Source organism: Cupressus sempervirens, chromosome 4 (assembly GCF_028749045.1).
Source record: "Cupressus sempervirens isolate cs-2001-9-10 chromosome 4, ASM2874904v1, whole genome shotgun sequence".
In the NCBI taxonomy this organism is placed as follows: Eukaryota; Viridiplantae; Streptophyta; class Pinopsida; order Cupressales; family Cupressaceae; genus Cupressus; species Cupressus sempervirens.
In genome coordinates, this window is record NC_143121.1 from 332,137,274 (window position 1) to 332,151,581 (window position 14,308).

The 14,308-nt window shown below is 28.5% G+C and overlaps 1 pseudogene; it reads right to left on the bottom strand.

The window, feature by feature from the left end:
* Positions 1–6,448: 6,448 nt before the first annotated feature.
* On the bottom strand, positions 6,449–9,437 carry LOC149561378 (uncharacterized; annotated as a pseudogene).
* Between the last annotated feature and the right edge of the window lie 4,871 nt (positions 9,438–14,308).

Here is a 14,308-nt window from a genome sequence, read left to right on the forward strand (position 1 = left end):
ATACAAAAAATTATATTTCTTTTTGTGTGGTTACTTATTTTGAGATAGCAAGCAGATTTAACATCTTATCCAAAATTGGTCAAAACCAGCAAAGGCCTCCTTGTGAACATTCACATTTATCTTCTACTGAGCAGATTCTAGTAGGTTGCAAGATCACCCAGAACCTTGGAGTTGATCCTAGATTAGCTTTTCAAGAGAGGAGTTTGAAATGATTCATGTCGTTAAGCATCATGCAAAACAAAAACTCAACAAGACCAAGAGACATCATTCAAATCCATAATACCCTTCACAACTCCTATATATTGTCTTACCTTACAAGTTAAGAGAGTGAGCAGAAGAGGAGTAAGCATTATATAAGGGTTAGTTCTAGCGAAATCTAGGACTAAAAAAATATAAAATAAAAAACTTGTTCAAACAAAGAGTAAGCATAGATTTAGTGTTGGAAATGATGCATTATAATGATTTAAAGACCAAAAAAAAGATAAAGAAAATTAGATTTCTAGTATTTTCATCCAATTATTCATTACCTAGATAAAAAAGCTCTACTCTCTAGAGAGTAAGAATTGGATGAAAGCATGGTTTTGATGTATTTACTTAAATATTTCTCATAATAGTCCAATGAATTCTAGCTTTATCAGTAAAAAAATTTAGGTTTCATGATAAAATTGCTCCTTATGTGCTAGTAGATTAGTCTATGAATACTAGGAAAGAAAATTAGTTTGAATTCATATTGGTAATGAACATATACATGTTCTATAAGAAAGATGAAATTGAAAGGCCTAAAATTGTGTTTCAAATATTAGAATAATATATGTTTTGATATTTAAATGTGAACTATATTAAGAAAAAGGATATCCAATGATGTAAAAAATAGATGTATCCTATTATAAACTTTAGCTTTGTAATCTGTAATGTATAAACAAGAACTTTTGGGAGAGGTGAAGAGAATGATTTCTAATGATGGGAATGATTCCATTAATTTATTTATTAAAGTATAGCAACTGATTTAGATTTTTTTATGTTAGTTATAGAGAATTCTAGTTCATCACTGTTGAACAATAAAATTTTTAAATTATGTGTCAAGTAATAGGTAAAACTAAAAAATGTTTTATGAAAAAAATTTCATAGTTTTAGGCTGAGTTGTTTTCCTTGTCTTGTGTTTGAGGATTATAGTCATTTTTCTTCCTTATCATTGTTTCTCTATACACCATTCTTAGTTTAATACTTAAAAAATGTGAATAAATATTAAATAATTTACACTAAAAAATAAGAAATATATCTTTTTTGAATAAGAGATTTCATAATCACATGTAATTTTTTAAAAAAAAATCAGTAATAAATTTTAAAAATCTATATAGTTAGAGAAGAAATTTTCAATGCAATATTTCTTTTTTCTTTTGAAAGGCAACTACATAAAATGTTTAGAAGTGAAAAAACAAGTATGCTTTTCACTCAATCAAATTCATATGTGTAGATGTGCACAAGTCTAAAGAAAATAATATTTCACAATCAAAGTTTTGAAATGACAGCAGTGAAGATCTACATGCATGTAGGAAATAATATGCCATAGTATTATTAAAGCCACACCTACCTAACCCAGAGATGAAATTAGTAATTTAATCTAAAACTCTATGTGTGGTTCTATATTAATCCTAAAAAATTAAAATTCCAAATATAATATAGACACTTATACAAAGCCAAATTATAATTTTATTTCTAGGACTTTTCCCTTCGAGTGCTAATAGCTATATAGATATTATATAGTATATAATATGTATAAAGAAAGGCGAGAGATATCAAACTTTAATTTTTGAATGAAAATGAAGTGATTTCATAAAATTAAAAAAAAGGCTAATTTTTTAAAATTACACACACACACACACACACACACACACACACACACACACACACACACACTCAACACTAATTGAAGATATTTTTTAATCAAGAGGAATACATGGTTAGAAGGGGAGAGAAAAAGATGACGTACAAACGAAAGAGGGATAAGGAAAGATATGAGGTAACTAGAACATGGAATAATATCCATTAAATAAATTAAAAAATAATCCCAAGGTTAAGCACTAATTGAATATATTATCACAATATAAATATTAAACTGAATTGAATTCTAACCTTTAGCCAAACTAATTATACAATCATATTGAATTATAGATCTAACATGCAACCAAAATAAACCATTATTCATTTTAAATCATGATTAACCTCACAAAACCAAAAAGAATGACCTCAATAGCCAACATATCTATAATCATCATATCTATAATCCTAATATTAAAATAGACCAATTTTATTTATTTATATATATATATATATATATATATATATATATATATATATATATATATATATATATATATATATATATATATATATATATATATATATATATATACATATATATATATATACACATACACACACACTCAACACTAATTGAAGATATTTTTTAATCAAGAGGAATACATGGTTAGAAGGGGAGAGAAAAGGATGACGTACAAATGAATGAGGGATAAGGAAAGATATGAGGTAACTAGAACATGGAATAATATCCATTAAATAAATTAAAAAATAATCCCAAGTTCAAGAACTAATTGAATATATTATTGCAATATAAATATTAAACTGAATTGAATTCTAACCTTTAGCCAAACTAATTATACAATCATATTGAATTATCGATCTAACATGCAACCAAAATAAACCATTATTCATTTTAAATCATGATTAACCTCACAAAACCAAAAAGAATGACCTCAATAGCCAACATATCTATAATCATCATATCTATAATCCTAATATTAAACAATTATACACACACACACACACACACACACACACACACACACATACTGAACACTAATTGAAGATATTTTTTAATCAAGAGGAATACATGGTTAGAAGGGGAGAGAAAAAGATGACGTACAAATGAAAGAGGGATAAGGAAAGATATGAGGTAACTAGAACATGGAATAATATCCATTAAATAAATTAAAAAATAATCCCAAGTTTAAGCACTAATTGAATATATTATCGCAATATAAATATTAAACTGAATTGAATTCTAACCTTTAGCCAAACTAATTATACAATCATATTGAATTATAGATCTAACATGCAACCAAAATAAACCATTATTCATTTTAAATCATGATTAACCTCACAAAACCAAAAAAATGACCTCAATAGCCAACATATCTATAATCGTCATATCTATAATCCTAATATTAAAATAGATCAATTATTATTAAGGACTTACACAATTGAATATTTATCACAAACAAGATCAAACCCTATTAATGGGTAATCTTGAAAAGAAAAGAAAAAGATCCTAAATGAAATTCTTGATGAAAATTATACAATAACCCTATGACTAATTAATTAACCAAAAGAAAACTAAATTCTAATTGAAGCTAAATGCTAATGGTAAACCATATTCACCCTTGCATCTAATTAGAGCTTCCAACCTAACTATCAAATTTCACACTATATTAAATGAAATGTAGTTGTATACCAAATAGAAGGTAAACTGTTAGTAAAATCAAACATTAATTATATCCATTACATAATTTTCACACTAATTAAAATCATCAATGGAATTATAATATTGAGAAAACCCTAGCAGAAAGTGAACCCTATTAGTGACTAAATGTTGGCTCAAATTGACTCGTGATAATCTTAAACCTAATAAATTACTAAACAACAATGAACCTTTGATGCATGATAATCTTAAACCTAATAAAACACTAAACAAGAATGAACCCTTTAGCACTAAATCAAACAAAACTTTATCCTTAACACAAAAGTAATTTGGACCCTAATTATAAAGCTAAATAAAATCAAAGCTACACTAAATGAATTTGAATTATAATCATAAACTAAATTTATTATCGCCTTGAAATAAATTTAAATCATATTCTTAAACCTAATTGAACAATACGTTGTCCACTAAACTAAATTGAATGAGAATATAAAACCAAATTGAGAGATAACCCTAACCCCAATTGAATACTAAACCATGTTGAGTCCTAACCTATACATTCAATTAGATTTAAGATCTTAATTAAAACCTAGGTTTGATTCTATATCTAGTCCTCTAAAAATCCAATTCTATATATAATCCTAACCTACAAATTTATATTATAAAATTAGTGTACTAATATAATATTATATATTAAATATTACCATTTTATTTTTATTACGTCCCCTGCCAATGTTACTAGCTATAGATATATATATATAGAAATTCTTGAGATATTGAGGCTTTAATGTGCTTTTAATTTATCACCACATTGAAAAAATAAAGCCTTGATATCTCTCAGATATATATATATATATATATATATATATATATATATATATATATATATATATATATATATATATATATATATATATATATATATATATATATATATATATATATATATAAGTGAATATGTGCACAAGTCTAAAGATGTATCATGTGTGTAGATGTATATATATATATATATATATATATATATATATATATATATATATATATATATATAAGTGAATATGTGCACAAGTCTAAAGATGTATCATGTGTGTAGATGTGCACAAGTCTAAGGAAAATAATATTTCACAAACAAATTATTTGAAATGACACTAGTGAAGATCTACATGCATGTAGGAAATAAAATAATAATATTTCACATAATATTATTAAAGCCATGTCTATATGAAGTTTTTTTTTTCTGTATTTCTATTGTAAAATTTGCACCTCCAAGTGAGTTTTCATTTGCAATATTTTAAATAGATTTATGCTACAAAGTTTACACATTTGTAATGATAAAGAAAATACAGATTTTTAAGTTTACACATAAATGTAATGATAAAGAAAATGCAATTTTCCATTATATGTGTAAGCCTAAGTATGAGTTTTGGAAAGATAAAATTATAAAACTAGGTGTACAACTCATATAGATCAAAACTACATAAACAATTTCTTTCAAAAAATAGTTTTTCTATGATTAAATTTATGCCCTTCTAATTGAATTTTCATCCCCAAATTTCAAGTTAGATTTCCACTACAAATCTTATACATTTGTAAAGATTAAAAAAAATTAGCTTTTTCCATTATATATTTAAGCGTAATTAAGTAGCATATAGATCAACAAAGGTTCTTGAGAAAGTTGTTACTTGTTAATTATAGAATAGTGCATCTATTAAAGATTATTATTTCCCTCAACATTTTTATTATAAAAAAGAACTCTTGTAGTTACAGACATTGTATCATTAAAGGGCGGCATTTAATTTATTAGATGAATATGGAGTGCGAATGTTTCAAAGAAGTGTGGTTTTGCTCAATTAATAGCTTGAGAATTCTACATTGCAAACTTCTTGAAAACACTTTGTCAATTTTAAACAAATTCAACTACAAATTTAAAAGGAAATTTAGAAATTTAAAGTAGATCATGCATTCATGTTGTTGGAACTAGAAATGAGAGTAATGAAATTATTACAAGCATACTAGATAGAAGCTAGCTGTGTTTAGTATACTTGAATAAAGGAATTAGCATAGTATTTGAAATTGATAATTCATACGAAGAACTATGTTATAGCTAGCTAGAGAGTGCATAGATAAAAATATCTAACTATAGAATGACATTAAAGCATATCCTCAATCTTTTAAACTATTGTCTAGTTAACTTGTGTAATTTGATTGGACTCCAAATAAAGGTATTGGAAAGTTTGTTCTTTTATATGTGCCATGATTCATAATAGTTTCAATGATGAATATCAACAATTGTCTTATATAATTTCTTACAATCAGACTTGGTTTTCTAATTTCATTAAAAAAATGAAATTTCTAATGTGATGAAAATTTCAGATTATTTTTTGGTAAAGGTAATTTATTTAAAAGGTCGAAACAAATTATTTTTAATTTTTTTTATCAAATCTTGTTTAATTTTGTCATATAACCAATGTAATGGGAGTGACACTTCTACAATCCAAGATTAACCTCTTATTTTTAGATATTTGTTTATAAATAAAGATAAGAGAAATAATATAATTTGATAATTAAAAAATTAATAATATATAAACTAAAATTTTAATAAGATTCTTAATTCCAAAGGTACAAATATCATAGTATAAGATATATTATGTTCAATAATAATAAAAACTATATATCTCTTATATGAGATTTCTCTATCTATGAATAAATAATTTAATTATGTATGAAAATGTTTGATATGTTACAAATTCTTCATATCAACATATATTTTACACTCAAAACTTAATCATTGAAACTTTTAATCAATCACAATATACTATACAATATATGCAATACAAGTTGAACATGATTCACCTACTGAGGATAGACAATACCTATCCACAATAATACATTAGAACAACAACATTGCTTATACTAGCTAAGAAATAGAGAAGGAAACAATATTTTGGCTTAGGATGTAGATGTGGAAAAACTTCCATTATTTTCCAAACCTGTTGCATTCCTTTCATTATTAATGAAGGGAGAGATATCTATTCGTAATTGAAATGTTTGGGGGGTACCAAGAAATGAACCTCTAATTCTATTTAATCTATCAACCACCTGAATCATATCAGGTTGCTCTTGAGGTGAACTCCTTGAACAAAACCACCCAATTTGTATAAATTGAGTAAAACATTCCATTATCATTGATGTCTTTGATTCATGAGCATCTTCCAAAAGGAAAGCATCGATCACATCTGCAATTCTATTAGGAAAATGCATTTCTATCCATTTTTGTAAATTGATTCCTTCACTAAACATATCATCAATTGGTCTCTTCCTTGTCAACAATTCTAAAACCAAAATTCCATAGCTATATACATCTCCTTTTGTAGTAAGATTTCCTCCCATTCCATACTCTAGAATAACAAATAACAAATAATAATTTACTTCTTCATTTTTGAAGTATTGGATGGATAATTAGATAAACAAAAAATATATTTATAAAATAGATAGAACAATAGTGAGAAATGTGTACCTGGTGCAATGTAACCAACCGATCCTTTAAGTACATTTGTAGAGGACAAAGCATCCACATGATTTCCAAAAATAAGATTGGAAATGCCAAAATCTGATATACATGAGGTCATATCATCTCCTAATAGGACATTGCTAGGCTTGAGGTCACAGTGGATTACTTGAACAAAGCAATAGTGGTGAAGATATGCCATTCCTTCCGCTATTTCCAATGCTATCTTAATTCGATCATTCATATTTAATCTGCATCTACAGCCTTGAGGAGGATACAACCATCTCTCTAAACTTCCATTTGACATGAATGGTAGAATTAAGGCTTTAAAATCAAGGTTGGAGCATACAGAAATGAATTTAATTACATTTCGGTGTCAAACTCTCTTTAATGCATTGTATTCTTTGGTAAAACTTTCATCAGCATATTCATCTCGCAAGTTTAGAACTTTAACTGCAATATGTCTGCCATTCTTTAGAACCCCTTTATAAACAGACCCAAAACTGCCAGTTCCTATAAGGTTTTCATTATCGAACCCACTAGTTGCCTTTGCCTGTACAAGTTCTTTATATGAAATTTGTGGAGGCCATACATTAAGAGCAGGGATATTGGAACCTTTGCATAATTTAAATGAAAGTGCAACCAATAGAAGAGACATCATCAAAATTGAAATGCCTACTAGAATGGGAATAATCACCTTTTTGGAGACCAATGGCTGTTTGTGACTGGAAATAGAGCATGGTGGTAAGTTTATCCATCCACCACAGAGGTCAAGATTTCCCATAATTTCTGAGGCATCAACTGTTGCAAAAACACCTCCCTTTGGGACCTCTCCAGTCAACCTATTTAAAGATAGATTGAGATGCTGCAGCATTTTCATATTTTTGAAGGCCAATGGTATCATACCTGACAAATTATTGCAAGAAAGATCCATGTACTTCAGATTTTGCAAACTTGCCAGTGACAAAGGGATTGGCCCCTCAAACGCATTCCAAGAAAGATTCATAAATTCTAACCCCTTGGAACTGGCCAGCACACTTGGAATGCCACCAGAGAAATTGTTTTGGGAAACATCTATAGCTAAAACCATAACCATTTTGCTCATTTCCACAATCGAATCTTGCAATAAATTGTTGGAAACATTGAAATAAAACTGGAGATTCTGAAGACCTGCAACTTCAGGAGGTATATTACCTACTAATTTGTTGTGTGCCAAGTCCAGTGTTTCCAAAGTCTGACATCTCCCTAAACTAGCAGGTATCTTGCCTGATAGCTGATTGTGATCAAGATAGAGATCTCTCAACTGTGGAAGGTTGCCAAGACTGTCTGGAATACTCCCCGAAAGCATGTTCACTCTGAGATCCAGCAGTCCAAGCCTGTTTGAATGGCCAAAACTTTTTGGAATTCTTCCCAATAAATTATTTCCGCCCAGATACAATCTTTGCAGCTTTGGAAGTCTACTAAGTGCAAATGGAATGGTTCCATTTAATTGGTTTTCTTCTAATGACAATGTTGCCAAGTTTGTGAGGTTGCCGATCTCATCTGGTATGCTTCCCCCAATTTCATTATTACCCAATGTAAAAGTAGAGAGTGAATTGGATAGGCGACCTACTGAAGTGGGCAGGATGGCAGTGAAATGATTATATGCCAAATCAAGAAGCTCCAAGCTGGAGCAATTAGTTAATACTGTTATAACAGACAAGTCACTGCTTCCACTTACTAAATGATTTCCCCCCAATCCAAAGTCTGTCAGCAGCTGCATTTTCCCCAGAGTTTGGAGACGAGTACAATTTGAAAGGGCGACGGGGATCGATGCTGTCAAGTTGTTCATGGAAAGATAAAGCCGGATTAGCTGAGTAAGCTTACCCAACTCAGAAGGAATGCTACCTTGGAGTCTATTATCAGCCAAGGCCAGGACAGTTAGAAAGGACATGTTTCCTAGGAAAGGGGGAATAGTACCCGTCAATCTGTTTACTCCTAATACCATGTACTCTAAATTTGAAAGAAGACTAAGCTCAGAGGGAATGCTTCCACTAAAATTGTTACGAGACAACCGAAGCCTTCTCAGCCGAAATAGCCTCCAAGCTGATGTGGAATATGTCCCTGGAAGCTATTATTTTTGAGATCAACAACTCTGAGGAAGGAAAGGTTTCCTAGGAAGGGAGAGATGGGGCCATATAATCCCATATCCGTGAGATTCAAAGAAACCACGCGCTGTCTGTGAGAAGAGCAGGTGATGCCAGTCCAGTTGCAGAAGGTGTGACTGGGAGACCAGTCGAGGAGGGAATTGTATGGATAGAAAGATATGGCAGATTTGAAAGCCAGGAGAGATTGTTGGTCAGAATAATTAGACGGCTTTGCCATGTGAGAAGGCAGCGCAGAAAGGGAGAAAACGAGTAGCAGAGGGAGCAGCATTATCATCATCTTCATTCTTAGCTGAAATGAAAATGGTTGGTATGATAGTTGGCTTCACTTATAAAATGGTCAGAAGAAGTTCTGATATAAATAATGCTGAGGGCGTGGGTACCGCTTGCATCTTTCCCTCCCTTTTGACAAGAGCAAAAACTTCGCTCAAAGCAAAAATTTCGCTCGTAATGTAATTGGAAGTTGGCCAGGGCGAAGTTTGCCAAGGCTTTAATTTCGCCAAGGCTTTAATTTCGATGATATCTATGTCTTCTTGTTTATATTTACGAGTAACTAATGTATGATGTGATTTTATGTTTGAAAGATTTTACTAATGTGAAATTTAATTGTAATTTATTTTCTGTTGTGCAAAACAAATTTTCAAGAGTTAATTATTTAATTATATTTAATATGAACATAATCAATTCCTTCTAAATTTCAAAACAGATCAACACAAATTTTTAATAATCAATTCTTTCTAAATTTCAAAACAGATCAACACAAATTTTATCTTAAGCAAGCATGAAGAAAAATATAAATGACACTATTAGAAATTGTAGAAAATTAGAACTAAGCAAACAAGAGAGAAAACCATTGAGAAGAGAAGTCATGGAGAAACTCAAAAAATGGGCTCTGCTGATCACAGGCCCAATCCATTCTATTTATAAGCAAATACATCATAAATGTATAGTAGACTGTAGGAAGAAGTTAGCTATGGAATTTATAATGGACAGTTGAAATGGACAGCTGAATGGTTGGCTGCACATGGAAAATGAGTGGTCTGTGCTGACCACTGACCACTGAACATTCTGGAAAATGCTGACTGTTTGGAAAATAATTAATTTATTCTAACATCCCTCCATAAATTAATTATCATATTTTTATTTTTTTTAGAAATCCCTCCATAGTCTAGAGACGATGGATCCTGGCCTTAAGCCTTGTTAGGTACCCATTTACAATCAATTATCCAATGCTTTCACTCTTCTTGTTTCTCCCATCATAATCACTCTAGGTTTTGTACGGATTACCCATAACCGATGCAATATCAAAGTGGTTTTAAGTTCACCAAAAACTTCTCAGACATTACACAAATGGTTTCAAGATCACCACAAACTTATGAGTAACAACTTGACATTCCTGCATTAATAGCAATCCAACACTCTTGAGGTGCTTCAAATCAGCAATGCTTCTTTATCTTTGATTATCCACTCCAATTTCACACATTTCTAACAATATCATACTTTCAATTTTCTCTTCCTTCTAGCAATATCTTTCTTTAGCACAAGTTATCCTTTAACACAATATGCTGCCTCGTTAACTGGCTACATCACAAATCACATTCTTTGCCCAAATACACCACCAACCATCTTCCATTCAAAGACAATATCAATCATCTTTCACAATGGCTTGAACATTCACTCTCACACATGATAACAATCTCTTTTGAGGAAATTTCTTTGGATCTCCTTTGCAACACTTTTTTCCTCTTTCAACTCACTTAACAAATTAACATTCACAGAACTTCAATCCAGCTCCATAATGGGCAGCCTTCTCACAACAGCGGCCTTCTTCACAAGACATTAGCAATCATATCACAATCTTTCACTCCGCATCTTTCAATCACAATATTTCACTCATTGCTCTCTCAAGACTTTTGGATCATTTACCATAAGCTCTGATACCATGTAGAAAATTAGAATTAAGCAAACAAGAGAGAAAACCATTGAGAAGAGAAGCCATGGAGAAACTCAAAAAATGGGCTCTGCTGACCACAGGCCCAATCCATTCTATTTATAAGCAAATACATCATAAATGTATAGTAGACTGTAGGAAGAAGTTAGCTATGGAATTTATAATGGACAGTTGAAATGGACAGCTGAATAGTTGGCTGCACATGGAAAATGAGTGGTCTGTGCTGACCACCGACCACTGAACATTCTGGAAAATGCTGACTGTTTGGAAAATAATTAATTTATTCTAACAGAAATTTCCATTCATTTTATTGCATTTATATTTAAATTATTGCATTTATATTTAAATTTCTATCGTTTCATTTTGATCAAGAATTACTTTCCATTCTTCTAATTGATTTTCTCCAAATCGTAAAAATGGTCATATTTTACCGATTTTAATTTTCAATTTCTGATGATTAAACGTCAGATTTTTTTAATTTTCCATCGCTATGGCAAAAAGCATGAATTTCTCTCGTATTGTAACGAGAAGATCCGCAAAGCATGAAATTCGCGCTGGGCCGCGCTTTGGGAAGAAATTGTTCGTTTATTAAGAACGATTAAAATTGAATCGAAGAAGACTCAGTGAACCATCTATTCTATCGCACTCAGTTTACTTCACCCTTTAGTCAACACGATGAACAAGACTCCCTTCAACAGCATATTTCTAATCTTTTTCGTTTAATTAACGTCTTTTTTGGCGTGATTGACCAGGCTAGACTTCACCCCGCATTAGAAGTCTAATCCAACAGCACTAAACTATTTATATTTTATTGTATTTGCCGTAGCCAATGTACCATTGCAATCAGTTTTACTTAAGTTGTGATTAATTTTATTTATTTCAACCAATTACATTTCAGTATTTTTATTCTGAAGTTTCTTTTTAAATTTTTTAATGTATATATAGAGATTTTTAATTTTTAAAATCTGTAAAATTATTTTACTTCAAATTTTATTGGTTCATACTTTGAGGTGTTATAGGGCGGATTTCCAAGGAAGCATACCCATATTGTGAGGCGATATTTTGGGTAAGAATATATGAAAATATGAAATAATCAAACATATTTTAATACATTTTTAAAATACTAATAACAATTTATAAAAATAGAATAATTAATTTAAAAAATTATAAATTGAATATAAGAATTTTTAACATCGCAAATATTATGAAAATATTAAAATTATAATTAGATTATATTATACATTATATTAGTGATTGACTTCTATATTAATATTATTTAATTTTTAAATATAATTGATGTTTAGCTTCACTTATTATTTTTATTATTTATTAATTAAGAATAGTATCATTTGAATAATATTATTGAAGAAATATTATTCAGTAATATTGTTTATTCAAAGTATTGACAAAGAAGAGTAATGAAATGGAGTAGTTATATATATTTTAAGTTATTCATATGTCATTATAGGATTATGACAAAAACTTAATTGATATTAACAAAAATGGGCAATAACCTTTTTTTAAGAAAACAAATAAATTTGCAAGATTTTGATAAAATAAATATATTTTAAGTTATTCATATGTCATTATAGGATTATGACAAAAACTTAATTGATATTAACAAAAATGGGCAATAACCTTTTTTAAGAAAACAAATAAATTTGCAAGATTTTGATAAAATAAATAAATAAATAAGCTACAATTACAACATAATGAATGTAAAATATTGACAATATAAAATGATATTTTCTTTAATCACTTTTTGCAAAGAGATATGTAAAAAGCTTGGAATCTTAGCAATAAGAAGCTTAGTACCTCTTTAATAAGCATGCTTCAAATGTTATATTAATTAAAATTTGATTCCTTATGATGTATCCATTGCCACTTTTAGGTTATTCAAAGTAAAGAAATTGGAACACACACCAGGAATTATTGATTTAAAAGAAATATTCAAGTTCTATATCGTGCCAATTACGAATATTCATTCAAGCCCTTTAATTTCCACTTGGATTATGAAAATTTATATATTGTAAAATATTCCATCAATGATACCTTACTCAAATATTGTTCACTTTGGTTGGTGTACTTTGCATTAGATATGTTTTATTACTAGTTTTATATTACATTATTTGAGAGTTACTAATCCTCCTTCTACTTTCTTGTTACCATCAATAGTTATCCAAGAATATCTTTTAAATATTTACCTTGACTTAGATACAAATAAATTGTATTCATGATATTTACCTTGACATATCTTTAAAATGATGTTAATAAGGGGTGTTTACATAATTCTTGATCATGATAAAAATAGCATATACTTTCCAATTGAAAATATTTCTTATTATTAGAATTCAAATATAGATTTCATGAATATAAGATAATCATATATTAAGAATTCTTTATCTATTGTAATAGAAAATAGATATAGTCAAGATTTAATGTCTCTAATTTATATTTTTATTATTTGGTTTAAATTTAGCCATCTTTTAGTTTTAATTTTTTTGGTATCCAATTTTTTTACTTTTATATTTGTAAGATAAAATTTAATGTAATGTATTTCAAAATACAACATGGCCTATATGCTTATATTTAAACTATATTTCTTCTTAGTATTTAGATAATATAAATATCTAACTTTTGTTTTTTATAATTTAATAATTATGAATACTACTTACAATAGCTATATAGTAATGCTAATTAATAATAATAGAATAAAAAATTGCACATCATTGAAAATGTGTTATAGGAGCCCTTTTCTCAAGCTCTACCATATTGCATTTTTGATGATTAAATTTTTGCATACTAATATGTTTTTAATATGAAACTATAAATACATTCAATAAAACTATATGATATATAAATAAATCTATTAACAATTTATATATGACAACAAATTTAATTATTTGCATCATAATTTTAATTACTATATATTATTTTTACATTTTAAACAATATTATAATATATTGCAATCATATATTATAGAGTATTTAATTAACTATACTTTAATATATACATGCTATAAAGTAACTATTACAATTTTAAAAATATAAATTATATTATTATATGATTTATATATAATATATAATAATCTAATTTAACATTCTAAAATAGAATGAAATATATGTTATAATAAATCTTACGTTATCTAATACAATCTTATCAATTACAATAATTTATTCTCTACAATATAATTTAAAATTAACAAA